The 12,050-nt window shown below is 40.1% G+C and overlaps 1 protein-coding gene across 1 annotated transcript in view; it reads left to right on the top strand.

Annotated features, from left to right (window-relative positions):
• The window catches only part of FHIT (fragile histidine triad diadenosine triphosphatase), a gene marked incomplete at both ends in the record, with an annotated part of 417,329 nt that overhangs the window by 257,217 nt on the left and 148,062 nt on the right, over nucleotides 1-12,050 (top strand). The window lies entirely within an intron of this gene.

Here is a 12,050-nt window from a genome sequence, read left to right as displayed (position 1 = left end):
TTCCCGGACAACATTCGTGTATTCTTCCCAGGCCGCCTGTCCCTGCTTCCACCTTCTATAAGCCTCTTTTTTCCCTCTAAGTTTCCTCAGCAACTCCTTTTTCATCCAAGGAGGTCTCCTGGCCCTCCTGCTGCACTTCCTTCTAGTTGGGATGCAACACTCCTGAGCTTGGAGCAGGTGATCCTTGAATATCAACCGACAGTCTTGTGCCCCCCCGCCATCTAGGACTGTATCCCATGGAACCTTACTAAGCAGGTTCCTGAAGAGGCCAAAGTCTGCTCTCTTGAAGTCCAGGGCAGTGAGCTTGCTGCACGCTCTTCTCACTGTCCTAAGGATCTCAAACTCGACCATCTCATGATCACTACAGATCAGATGCTTGCCTTGTTGGACCTCAGCCTAAAGCATCTGATAATCTTGAATGCTGTCCTCGCACAGCACAGCTCTCATAGACAGCTTCATGCAAGTGTTGTTCATATGAATGATTCTATTTGGGCCTATGCAACTGGGGCTCAATAAATTGGAGGAGAAAGTGGAAAGTCAGAGAATAGGTTCAGGTCTCTACCGACCAGAAACCCGGGGGGGGGAGACACAGGAACAAACATCTTTTGTGCCTTTTACTCTGTTGATTTTTTGTTGTTGATGATCTCACTACTACAAGGCATTCAGGGTCTCCCCTTTCCAGTTATGTGACACCACTATTTTGGACCATTTGGAACATTTGTTTTTCCTAGCAGTGACCCTTTACTAGGAGTGAACGTCTTTGGCTATTTGCAGTAATATAGACAAAGAAAACAAACATCAATGGCTTTTACTAGCAACTGATGTGCAGCAGACCATTTTGAGATCCATTATTTGCTCTTGGAGACTCCTGTTCCTGTAGAGCACTGGTCTGATGGACTTGGCTCCTTGAGAATGTGTACTGATGTCTGTGAAGAGCAACAGAGGAAGATCTCCATCCTTGTTTTAAAGAAAGATGTGTAGATGCGGCGTTAGGGACATGGTTTAGTGGTGGACTTGGCAGTGCTAGGTTAGCAGTTGGACTCAACGATCTTAAAGGTCTTTTCCAACCTAAACAATTCTGTGATTCTGTGATTTTGTGCAGGTGATAAGCTGATGTAGAACTGCTTTGGTGGGCAGAAAGCCAACACTGTGCCACACAACTCCCTGTTGCATTTGACTCTGCAGGGTTTTTGTCATGCTGTGTGTGAGGGGGTTTGGCACTTGCGGATTGTGAGAGGGCAAACAAGGAGGGAAATGTTTTCTCCCTCTTCCTCCTTGAGCACCTGTGAAGGAGCTAAGCGAATGCTGGTTGTGGATTTGCAAATCATCACAGACTTTGACAATAAAAAGAGCCATGAAAATAGATCATGTAAAGAAGTCCTGGGTTAAGAAATCCCCTGGTACACTTGGACATGATAAAACCCCACTAAGCCAATAATCTGTGCACTAAGAACTGCTCTAGTTATGCAAAGGAACTAAAATATTCTGTTTTTCTCAGTGAGGCAGAGGAAGTGATAGCTTGTGTTATGTAATGGCATGATAAAGAGTGCTTGCTCTTCAGTAGCCGTTACAGTCTAACTTGATTTACAGATCTGATCTCTGTTGATGACAGTAGAAAGACTGTAATGATGCCAATGACCGTGTCTGAGATAGTCTCAGTTGTGTCTTTATCCAAGTCCACAGAAAGGAAATAATAAAACCAGATAATCACATCAAAGTAATGGTTTTAGATGACACTCACATGAAATAAGGTTATTCAGAGTTAAACTGCTAGTTTGTCTTCTTCATTCTCATGTTCATATTGCAGGAGTCCTGGATGAGAGTATGAATTTATGTAGCATGCATGCTGAAGCGTCTAGCTATGATGTGCAGAGCTGGGAACAATGAGCACTAATGACAATAATAGTATTAGAGTAGCATTTACAGAGGCAATCGTGACACAGAGCCCTGTTGTCCTTATCCAAAAGGGTTTATTATGCAAGTGAGAAACAGGCAAGACCTTATTTCCTGGTTCCCTCCTCCTTTACAGCTTTTATTGTCTCGGGTGCTTTGTAAGCTGTGTTTTACCGTCTCTGCTTGTGTTTTATTTTGTATTGAAAGGATGGCTTCATACAGATAGTTTCGTGTTGAAGATGTACTCTACATCTGTTTTAGAATTTCTCAGCCCTTAAGTATGACTTATCCAAAACTGACTCCCCTGGCAAGTGAGGGAAAATGCACCTCGGGGAGCATTTTGCCCTGACACATGCACTATCTTGTAGGTATTGAGCTTTTTGTGTTAAAGCAGATATGAAATAAGTTGTCAAAATTAAGTAGCTAAAGAATAGCAGCTTAAAATAATTTCTCTTCATGTTGGACTGCCTCTGAATTTCATCTTAAAGCACTACACAGGGTCTTTGGTTATTTCCACCCCCCTTTCCCTCTACTGCGGCTGACTGAAAGCTGATTCCCTGCCTTGCTACTGTCTCCTGAATGCATGAAAGGGTATGTGCATGCTCCTGGGCTTCACTGGTGAATAATGTAGAACTCCTTGGGCTTTCAACAGTTTTAAGTAGGTCCTGCTAAACAGCAAAGAAGTAATAAAAGAGTTATAAACTCTTTTACTTGCAAAGTCATCTCTCTACTACATCCACTTCAACTGTGTATTAGCCAGTGTGGTAAAGATACTCATCGAGGTTCTTTATCATGGTCTTTGCAATTTTAAGCACTCAAAGGAACTGATGGAAATACACTGGGACATTTTTAGGTGTAGCAGCAAAGGCGTGACCTTGCAGGGCAAGTGATTTGTCTTTTTGCAGTGCAAGTGTGCTGAGCAACTCTTTCATAGGCAGATAGAAGGTTCTTTTGTTTTTCAGACTGTTCCTAAAGGTATGATGTTCTTAAGGAGGGCTAAGCAATTCCTGCAAGGGGTGGAGGAAGTATTTGTTTTTTGCAAGTTTCTTTCTCTCCTTTGTGATTTAGGCTCATTCTATTCTCATGAAGTAGTTCTATGGAACTATGTTGCTTTAGAAGCAATTGCAGTAACTAAGCAATTAAAATATGCCATGAGAGCTTCAAGCTTAAGACAGGCACCACTCTCCATTGACTTTAATCGGAGCTGTTTTCTGAATGCCCTCACAGAAAAAGTAGAAAACCACTTCTAAGAATTAATGGGAATCAGGTGGTTTATTCCATTTGAAAACTTCAACAATCCTAGCATACATTACAGTATTCTTTGAGGAATACACTTAGTGTAAGAAAGTCCAAATTATCCAAATTCAGTTTTCCAAAACTCCCTATTATTCATGCTCCTTATTATCTATATCAATTACATTCAAAATTACCTTCATTACCTGAAACCTTAATTATCCAAACATATTCATTGTCCCTAGTGATACTCTGATAATTGATCTTGTTCTGCTTTGCTCCAGCAGATGCTTCACTGGTTATGAAATGAAGGCACTATTGGTCTGGCATGTGCTACCACAAGCTTGTCTTTCTCTGTGCTGCTCAGCATAGACGTAGTGCAGAGTTATAAAGATTATGAATAAAGCTTTGAATAATCTACCGTTGATGCCATGTAGTTGGAGCAAGTGGATCTGATAGCAGCTTCTCTAGCAGCATGTCTAAGAGAACCTTCTTTGGGGTAACTTAATTCTGGGGAAAACAGAAGAGGATGCGAGGAGTGAAACTTCCTGAAGAGCAAGGTATTTCACTGCCGTAAAGCCCCAGCTTTTCTCAGTGCATTATGACAGTTGCAGATGAAGTCCTTCATACTGGGACTTCTACATTTCCAATCTGGCCTCTGGCCACTGGTTATTGCTTTTGGGCCTTTGTCATGGTTCAAGACCAGTCAATAATTCAGAAAAACCACATAGCCGTTCACTCACTCACCCCCACTTCCTCCTCCCATTCCCGGAGGGATGGGGAGGAGAATCAAAAGAATGTAACTCCCACGGGTTGAAATAAGAACAGCCCAGTAACTAAGGTATAACACAAATCACTGCTGCTGCCATCAGTAATAATAATGATAAGGGAAATAGCAAGGGAAGAGAATACACCCGCTCACCACCCACTGACCGATACCCAGCCTGACCTGAGCAGCAATCTAGCCCTTACAGGTAACTGCCCCCAGTTTTATATCCTGTGCATGACGTGCTGTGGTATGGAATACCTCTTTGGTTAGTTTGGGTCAGGTGTCCTGTTTCTGCTTCCTCCTGGCTTCCCCTCCTCCCTGGCAGAGCATGAGACTCAGAAACTCCTTGGTCAGACTAAACATTACTATGCAGCAACTAAGAACATCCGTGTTATCAATGCTGTTCACAGGCTGAAAGTCTAAAACACAGCACTGCACCAGCTACTAAGAAGGAGAAAAATGACTGCTACTGCTGAACCCAGGACAGCCTTCCAACATCAAAAGCTTAATGTGATTCTACAATGTGATCATGATTCCTGTTACAAATGTAGTTTTAGGTCTGCAGCAAATTTCCACCAAATGGAACTTGATCAGAGGCATGTTTCTAAGCCACAAACTCTCCTATGGCTGTTCTCACGGTGGTTCCACTTAAGCACCTGCTATTGCCCATGGCTGCCCCTGAGGTCAGTAAGTAGCAGAAAATGATGAATCGTACAGTAAAATACCACTTGCTACAAGGAACTGAGCTTTTAGTTGACCTACTTGACATACCCTAAAGGCATTTAAAGGGAATATCAAATATCCGAAAGGATTGTTTGAAATGAAAAGTGTACAGTTCTGAATCTCACATTTCCCTGCTGCGGCCCTCTGTCTTGTGGAGTGATTGTACTTTGAGTAGCAGTGCTTTGTAGTTTTGTGCGCTATATAGCATGATGTAAACTATAAGACATATCTATATTTAAATTAGATGTAAAAAACTATTTGTTGTTCATTTCTTGAAACTATTGCACCTTTTATTGACATGAAGAATTATTTTAAGTAACTTCAATAGGATGAGAAGATGAGGTAGAGTTAAAAATCCCACTGTATTAAAGTTGCAGTGTGATCTTAAACCAGTGCACTAATAGTGCAGAGGGATCCATGTCAAAGATTTATACTGATTGCTCTTGGTTCTGCTGGAATCACCAATTCTCTGGTTTATTGCATAAATCTGATCTTCTGTGTTAGTGTCAACATGCACTAAGCTGCTTTATCAGGATCAACTGTGCTTAGATAATTTGTCTTAATGAGTTTGTTATTAATGCTAAGATGTGGCATAGCAAGAAAAAGAAGTTGTGTGGTTTTGATAGTCTGAAGAAATTTTTAAGTTTTTCTTGTAATCTTACTGCATTTTCTTTGGTTCTTAATCATCTTTATCACTCACAGCCAAGTTTTCTCCCAAACCAGCAAATTCCATGATGTACTATGTCCTGTACTGTGCCAAAGCAGCTTTCTAAAATATATTTAGATCAAGTTGTACATGTAAAACCCACTAAAGAGTGCTCCTCCACCAGTTTCTATTATGAATGCTCACTCTTAATGCAAATAGCCTCTATGGATTTCCTTCCAAAAGTGAGTCACTCCCTGTTATTGAATAAGGTTTGTCCTGGGGGAGAAGCGTCAGTTCTTGAGCTACTGCAGTTTCATGTACATCCTAATTCAGTGGATTTAGTGAGGACTGAATTGATGCCTTGACGTATTGGCATCGTCATGAAGCAGGATAAGTATTGGATTCCTTTTTAAAGGCTTTTTGATGCCTTGTTTCTGTACATATGTGTGCTATTTCAGATGTTCTTGCTTCCTTCTTAATTTCTTCTATAGGCAGCGTCTGTGGGACCATTATTGTTTCCTTCACATGGAGAAATTGCTCCCGTAGCCTTCAAAATGTGAAGAATTGTTCAAGGGCAGAAAAAAAGCTAAATGACTGGCAGTTGTTTTTCAGTTATATTAATTTTATTCATCATGCATTCTCCTGTGTGTTTTTCTGAGCTATGGGACTTCTTTCTTTTATCAGTTAGAGCTTTTGAACAAAGAAAACTTCTGCTTAGATGCAATGATGAAGTTAATACCCCTGCCTGTGCTCCTCTGTTGAATCTGGGGACAACACTGTGTTGGGTTTTAATACCTGAAGCTTCATCTGACAGATTCTCTCTGCTTGGGGCACTTGATGCAAATTCATGTAAAATAGAGCATAAGAAAAGAATAATCTCTCAGCCAGCTTCCCACAGTGCATTATTTCTGCATTCCCATCACGTGCAGAAGGGGTCTTTCATACAGACACATGAGTAAGTTAGAAATAATAATTTATTACAGTCTTCTGCAGCTGGTTCTTCTGGCCTTTGAGCTCCCAGCAGCCACACCAAGGTGTCTTCCCACCTCACTGAGGGCTGAACTGGCTGCTGAGCAGCCTCATGCTCAAGGGATGCCATCTCTATGTGTCTTTCAAATGCTTTCCGCTGTTAGATGGTGGCAGGGTCTGTGGTGCTATAGTCTGTATTAATCCTAAAATGAGCAAAGCCCTGCTCATCTCCAAGGCAGGAGTTGCTCTGTAGATGATTGGGGTGTTTTCAGCTGGGAGGGAGAGGCTTTAAGTTATTCAATCAAGCTTATGAAATATGTGAAGTAATGCTAAGTCTCCATAGGTACTGTAGTTTGGGCCACATTAGGGAAAAAGTCAGTTTTGATAATTTTCCAAGCTGTTGTAAGAGAATTCTAAAAAGTCTCCTGGATAGGAGCAGTATTTCCATTCCAGTGTGAGTGTGAGCCATGGATTCCTGACTATGTTACACATCGAAACTAAATCATTTTCCTACGTTAAAACCTTTTGTAACAAATAGCTTAGAAAATTAACACTATTGGTTAAACCCAAGAGCTTCATAAAGAAGCAATTACCTTTTCACTTTAAGATGCTCTGCCTTTTCCCCCTTGTATTTTGTTCTTTTTAAGGCCTCACATATTAAGAAAACACGTAAATTTTAAGATTTTTAAGTGAGTCCTCGAAAAGACAAAAAAACAGCCCTATTCCTATTGTTAGAATGTCATTACCTGGAAAGCCTTTAATTTTTTTCCTTTATAAAGCTTTGAATTGTTCTGTTTGAAGTTCAAATTCAGGAATAAAGTGAAAGTCAAAACAGAAAGTTTGACTATATAGCAAATTAATGGGCTTAACCAGGAAAAAGCTGTGTTTAGTTCTAATGCTTGTCACATGAAAGGAATTCTAACATCTTGGGGAGTTCTTTCTTTTTTGTTCTCTTTCTTTTTTGACCCCCTCCAAAGGCCGTTTTCCCAACATTTCAGAACTACAGAGCATGTGTACCTTGATAGTTGTGTGTGAAAATTTATAATGGCCACTTTGTGGGGTTGATCAGAATCCCATTAAAGGGAGCACAGAGCCTGTCTTAGATCTTAAATAGAGAATTACAGTAATTTGGGCTTCAAAGTCAAAACTCAGATAAAGCAAATAAAAATTGCTGCTGTACCTTTGAATTTCAGCCTCCACTCTACGTGTTTTAGTGGAAGGAAGATTGCATTTGGAGTGGTCAGCATGCAGATGTTGGCCGTGTGTTTTGCTCTTTCTCCTCTCTGATCAACTTAAAATCATTATGTGCTTAACAAATGCTCACTTCTTGGTAGTGACCCATAATCTGCAGTGTGAGCATATCCTTCAGTACTTATTTCCTTGAGAATTTGTAGCTGTGCTTGGCACAACTGTATAGAGATTTGACAGTGCCCACTGCAGAAGCACATTGCAGTAACTGCATTGGAGTGTCAGTCTCAAAGGGCTCCAGTTGTTATGATCGAAAAAGGCAATGAAAGAGTAAGAGAGATTTGCATTCATGTGTGCAGCCTTGACTGTTGAAGGCTACAGCTGGCACATGTGTTTCAGCATCCTTGCTCTGCTGATGTGGAGAAACTTGCTGAACCATGCTTGCTTGGCCGTGAGTGTGGACTTTTCCAATCTTAATGGACCAACAGGCAGAGGCTGTTAATTTGAATTATGGAGGAGGCTCACGGGCTTTGGTGCATTAAACAGCCCTCCCAAGGTTGTGCAGGGAGGGGTCTGCTGTACCCGATACATGAGAGTGAGTGATTTTGTTGAAATCATAGGTGATCCTTTAGGTGTTAGGCCAGCTTGAGGGTATTGAGTCTGACCCAGTGTTGCCTTCCTGCTACGTTATGGTTATGCACTTCCACTAATATACCTGGAGTTTAAGTCTACTATCTACTGGTAGTCTTTGGAAAATACTGGCATTCCTAATTGTTTAATGAATTTTAATGGAGCTTTTAGTGTGTGTGAGGGTATGCATGTTAATTTGTGTATGCGTATGTAGGTATTAGGAAAATAAGTAAGGCTGTTGAGAAACTCCTGCAAGATCCAGAGAGGGGAATATATGCTCACAGATTATAATAAGGTGTAAAGGTTTTCTAGTCCTAAAAATTGACATATTAAGTTGCATATACTCTAGTGATGTGGACTGACTCAGAGAATTTGAAGGAAATAACAGCTGTGCATATCAAGGCTTAAAAATAGAAACTTCATCAGTCAGTAGCAGTTCAGAATGAATAAAGAAATCGTGGCATTACTAATTATGGTGGTTAGAGAAAGGAAACATAAAGTTCAAACTTTCTGAAGGCAGAATGCTGTCTTCACTCATGCAGTCCGTCTGCTAAGCATAACGTCATGCAGCCCCTCGTTCTGCTAAGCCACTCTGTAAAGGTGGGGGCCATTGTCCAAACATAGACACCTACTGCTATTTCAGATAGCCTAAGATGGCTGAAGCTTCCCATCTGGCTGACAGATTGAACAAAAGGCATATAGGAGACTCCTGCCCTTCTTGGAGTGGCAGCTGTATGCCTTGAGGCATCTCAGATGGCAGTAGCTGCTTCTGTCTCAGGAGTAGCTGCACATAGACATAAGTACAGACTCAATTTCGCTTGCATCTTTAATACACAGTCACCTGAAGCACATCAGTAGCAGTTCATGGCAGTGTTTGCAGTGGGTAGTTGCAGAAAGCAATGAACAATTTATCTAATTTTAAACTTAGGAAGAATTTTGAGGTGAATTGAGCATTTATCCAGATTGAAATCTGACCAGGATACAAAGTTAAAAACCATCCTACTGGTAAAAACTGTAGTCATTAACTATGATTCAAAGTTGCAGTGGATGGTTGTTTTCCTAATGACCTCAGATCCATTCATTCGTTTTAACATTTGCCTTTTTATGTATTCATAGTTAAATATAACTTGAATGTTGTCCTAATTACATTCTTATGTTAATTTAGCTCTGATTCAGAATTTCTGTCACTATTCTTTGTAGAATTATTTTGAAATGATGGAAAGTTCAATAAAGATGCTCCAATGTGTGATTGTGCCTTTGAATTATTTATCACATTGAAAGACAGAAATATGGTTAAAATCTAGTTTGAGTTGTAAATGAGTCTTAGTAACGTAAGGAGGAAGTGAAAATCCTTTTTGCAGAGCAACATGGTTTATGGACGCATCATTTGATATTGCAGGAGTGCTTTGCAGCCCCACATGAGCAAAGAGCCTCCTGGCTTAATAGGAAAACATCCACTGCACCAACTGCAAATGCTATCTAAGCAGATAAGACAGATAAAATGTGATAGAAGAGAGAGAAAGGTATAGAGACAACTTGCCCAGATGACAGAGCAGATTAGTGACAGAATTAAGAAGAGAAAACAGATGTCCTGTCTTGGTCACAACCAGCACACGCTCCCTCTGCTGTGTGCTGTGGGAACAAAAGCTCTCCCAAGCAGCATTTAGCCGTGTTTTTCACAATGCATCACAGTGGCAAGTAGTCCAGTGTTAACAGAAGGCTGAAGAAACCATGATTAATGCAGAAACTCATACTTGTGGCTGTGGCCCTGAGCTAGATAGAGAACAAGCAATTGCTGGCGAGGCATGTGTGAGACTGAGAGGGTGAGAAACTGCTGGAAAGAAATTCTGACGGAGAAAAGGAAACTTGTCTTAATGTAACCAGCAGTTTTGCTTAGAGGTAAGTGAAGGGAAATTCTTCATTCATAAATGGTTCATTGACCCATGATAATAAAGCAGTGCTGCAGAAGAAGGATAATTATCTACTTAAGTATTAGATGCCCTAAGGGTAAAAACTTCCCTTCTCTCCTTTTGAAAAATGAACTCGGATTAAGGGAATGTCCTTTTTCCTGTTTTAGTATTGACATGGATTTCCTTTTTATGAGTAAAATTAATTAGTTTTCTTTTCCTTTATTCCTGGTATGGAAATCGGGTCTGCCAAGCAAGTTTCTAGCTCTTCCCTTGGGCCTTAAGTTCAGCCAATAGCATCCTTTATGGAGGTGCTTTGTATAGTGTGCTGGGAAGGCACAAATGAATTGCAGGAGATTTATTATGCCCAATAGCTTGCCAAGAGGCACAGCATTTTAGAACTAAACCCCACAAAACTAGGCTTTTTGTCCCCATCTAGGTTTGGTTTATTTCCAAGTACCTGCTTTCTAAATACATAATTCTCCTTTCTTAAACTTTAATACTGTAAATTGTAACAAGAAGAAAAAAAGAATACTGATGGCATAGCTGATTCTGTGGGGGGCCAGAATTTCAATGCAGAGTAACACCCACAGCCGGGGCCAGTCTTGTCCTGTGCTGCTGGGAGCTTGCTCAAAATATCTGCTCCCACTTTAGCAAATACCCATTACAGTCTTGTCTGTCCTCATCTGGACTCTGGAAAATGATCAAAACCTACCCTACTTCTTCACTTCCAGAAGATGTCTGGGTTTCTCTCCAATCAGAATTATAAATGCAATGCCTATGATAAACTACATGAAGGTAAACATGTTGTCTCTCTGTTAATGGAAATAAATCATAGAATCATAGAATGGTTTAGGTTGGAAAGAACCTTAAGATCATCTAGTTCCGACCCCATCTCTTGCATGTATTAATCTTTATTCCAAATGTGGGTCTTGAAAATCAGGTTGATGTAGCCTTTCTGTGAACCTGTTAACTACAGAGCATCTGCGAGTTACCTTTCCTGGAGTACAGAAAATATTTCTGAATAATTGAAGGCTTTAAGATGCAATAAAAATAAAGATGATTAATGCAATGCATGGAACTTAATTTTCTTGAGTTAGTCCTTTGAACACCTGCCTTAATACTGAAAAAAATCAGTTGTTAATTTTCATAGCCTTTGCTCATGAAAGTTCAACTGGTGTTAAAGGTGATTTTAAAGTCTTTATTCTGCAAACACAATACTGTAAGTCAGAAAAAAATCCTGTCTGCGGGGAATTGAAATAAGAATGAAGTCCCAAGTCCCTGCCTTTTGGATTTACGCAACTGAAACTCTGCTATTCTGGACCTTATTAATAATGGTATAAAATTAACTTTCAAGTCAGGAATCTTGGCAATTATTAATTTCTGTGAACACAACAGATCAGATATAGTGAATAGTGTCTGTGTATACTTCTGTTGTTTACTTTGTAGCTCCATTTCACTGACTTGTGAAGCTCAGTCACCAAGCTAGAATAAAACCAAAGTGTATTTATAGTATTGTGAACACTATGCTTAAATGGGAATAATCTTATCTTAATGTGTTTCAAAGGACATAATATTTTTAACAGGTGAATATTCCCTCTGAATGGGATGTAGAATTAAGAGATCTGCTATTATAAGCATATGGTCAGCTTTTCACATTTAGGTACCTAAAATTAGAGGTGCAAGATCAAGATTCTCTAAAGTACATACCACATATGTGGAAAAGAATTGTAAAACTGCTGTCTCAGATCATACAAGCAAACCCATCATAAATTCCTTTGGCTTTCCTCCATTTTTAATCACAAAAGGAAATGTCTCAGACTTTCAGAGGTGTTAAATATGAGCATCTCCCCGTCAAAGTGGTAACATGGAGTCTGAAAACTTTGATTTCCTTAAGATGTTTCACTCTTAACACATCACACGATCATGGGATGGTTTGGGTTGGGAGGGACCTTAAAGATCATGTAGTTCCAACCCCCCTGCCAAGAGCAGGGACACCTGCTGGAGCTTAGTTTAGTCATTTTGCCCATATCTGAGGGATTTGAGGAATCTTTTGAACAAAGCATCTGAGCATCATACGATTCTCTGTATT

Source organism: Psittacula echo, assembly GCF_963264785.1.
Source record: "Psittacula echo genome assembly, chromosome: 9".
In the NCBI taxonomy this organism is placed as follows: domain Eukaryota; kingdom Metazoa; phylum Chordata; class Aves; order Psittaciformes; family Psittacidae; genus Psittacula; species Psittacula echo.
This window is presented reverse-complemented; position numbering and strand designations above follow the sequence as displayed.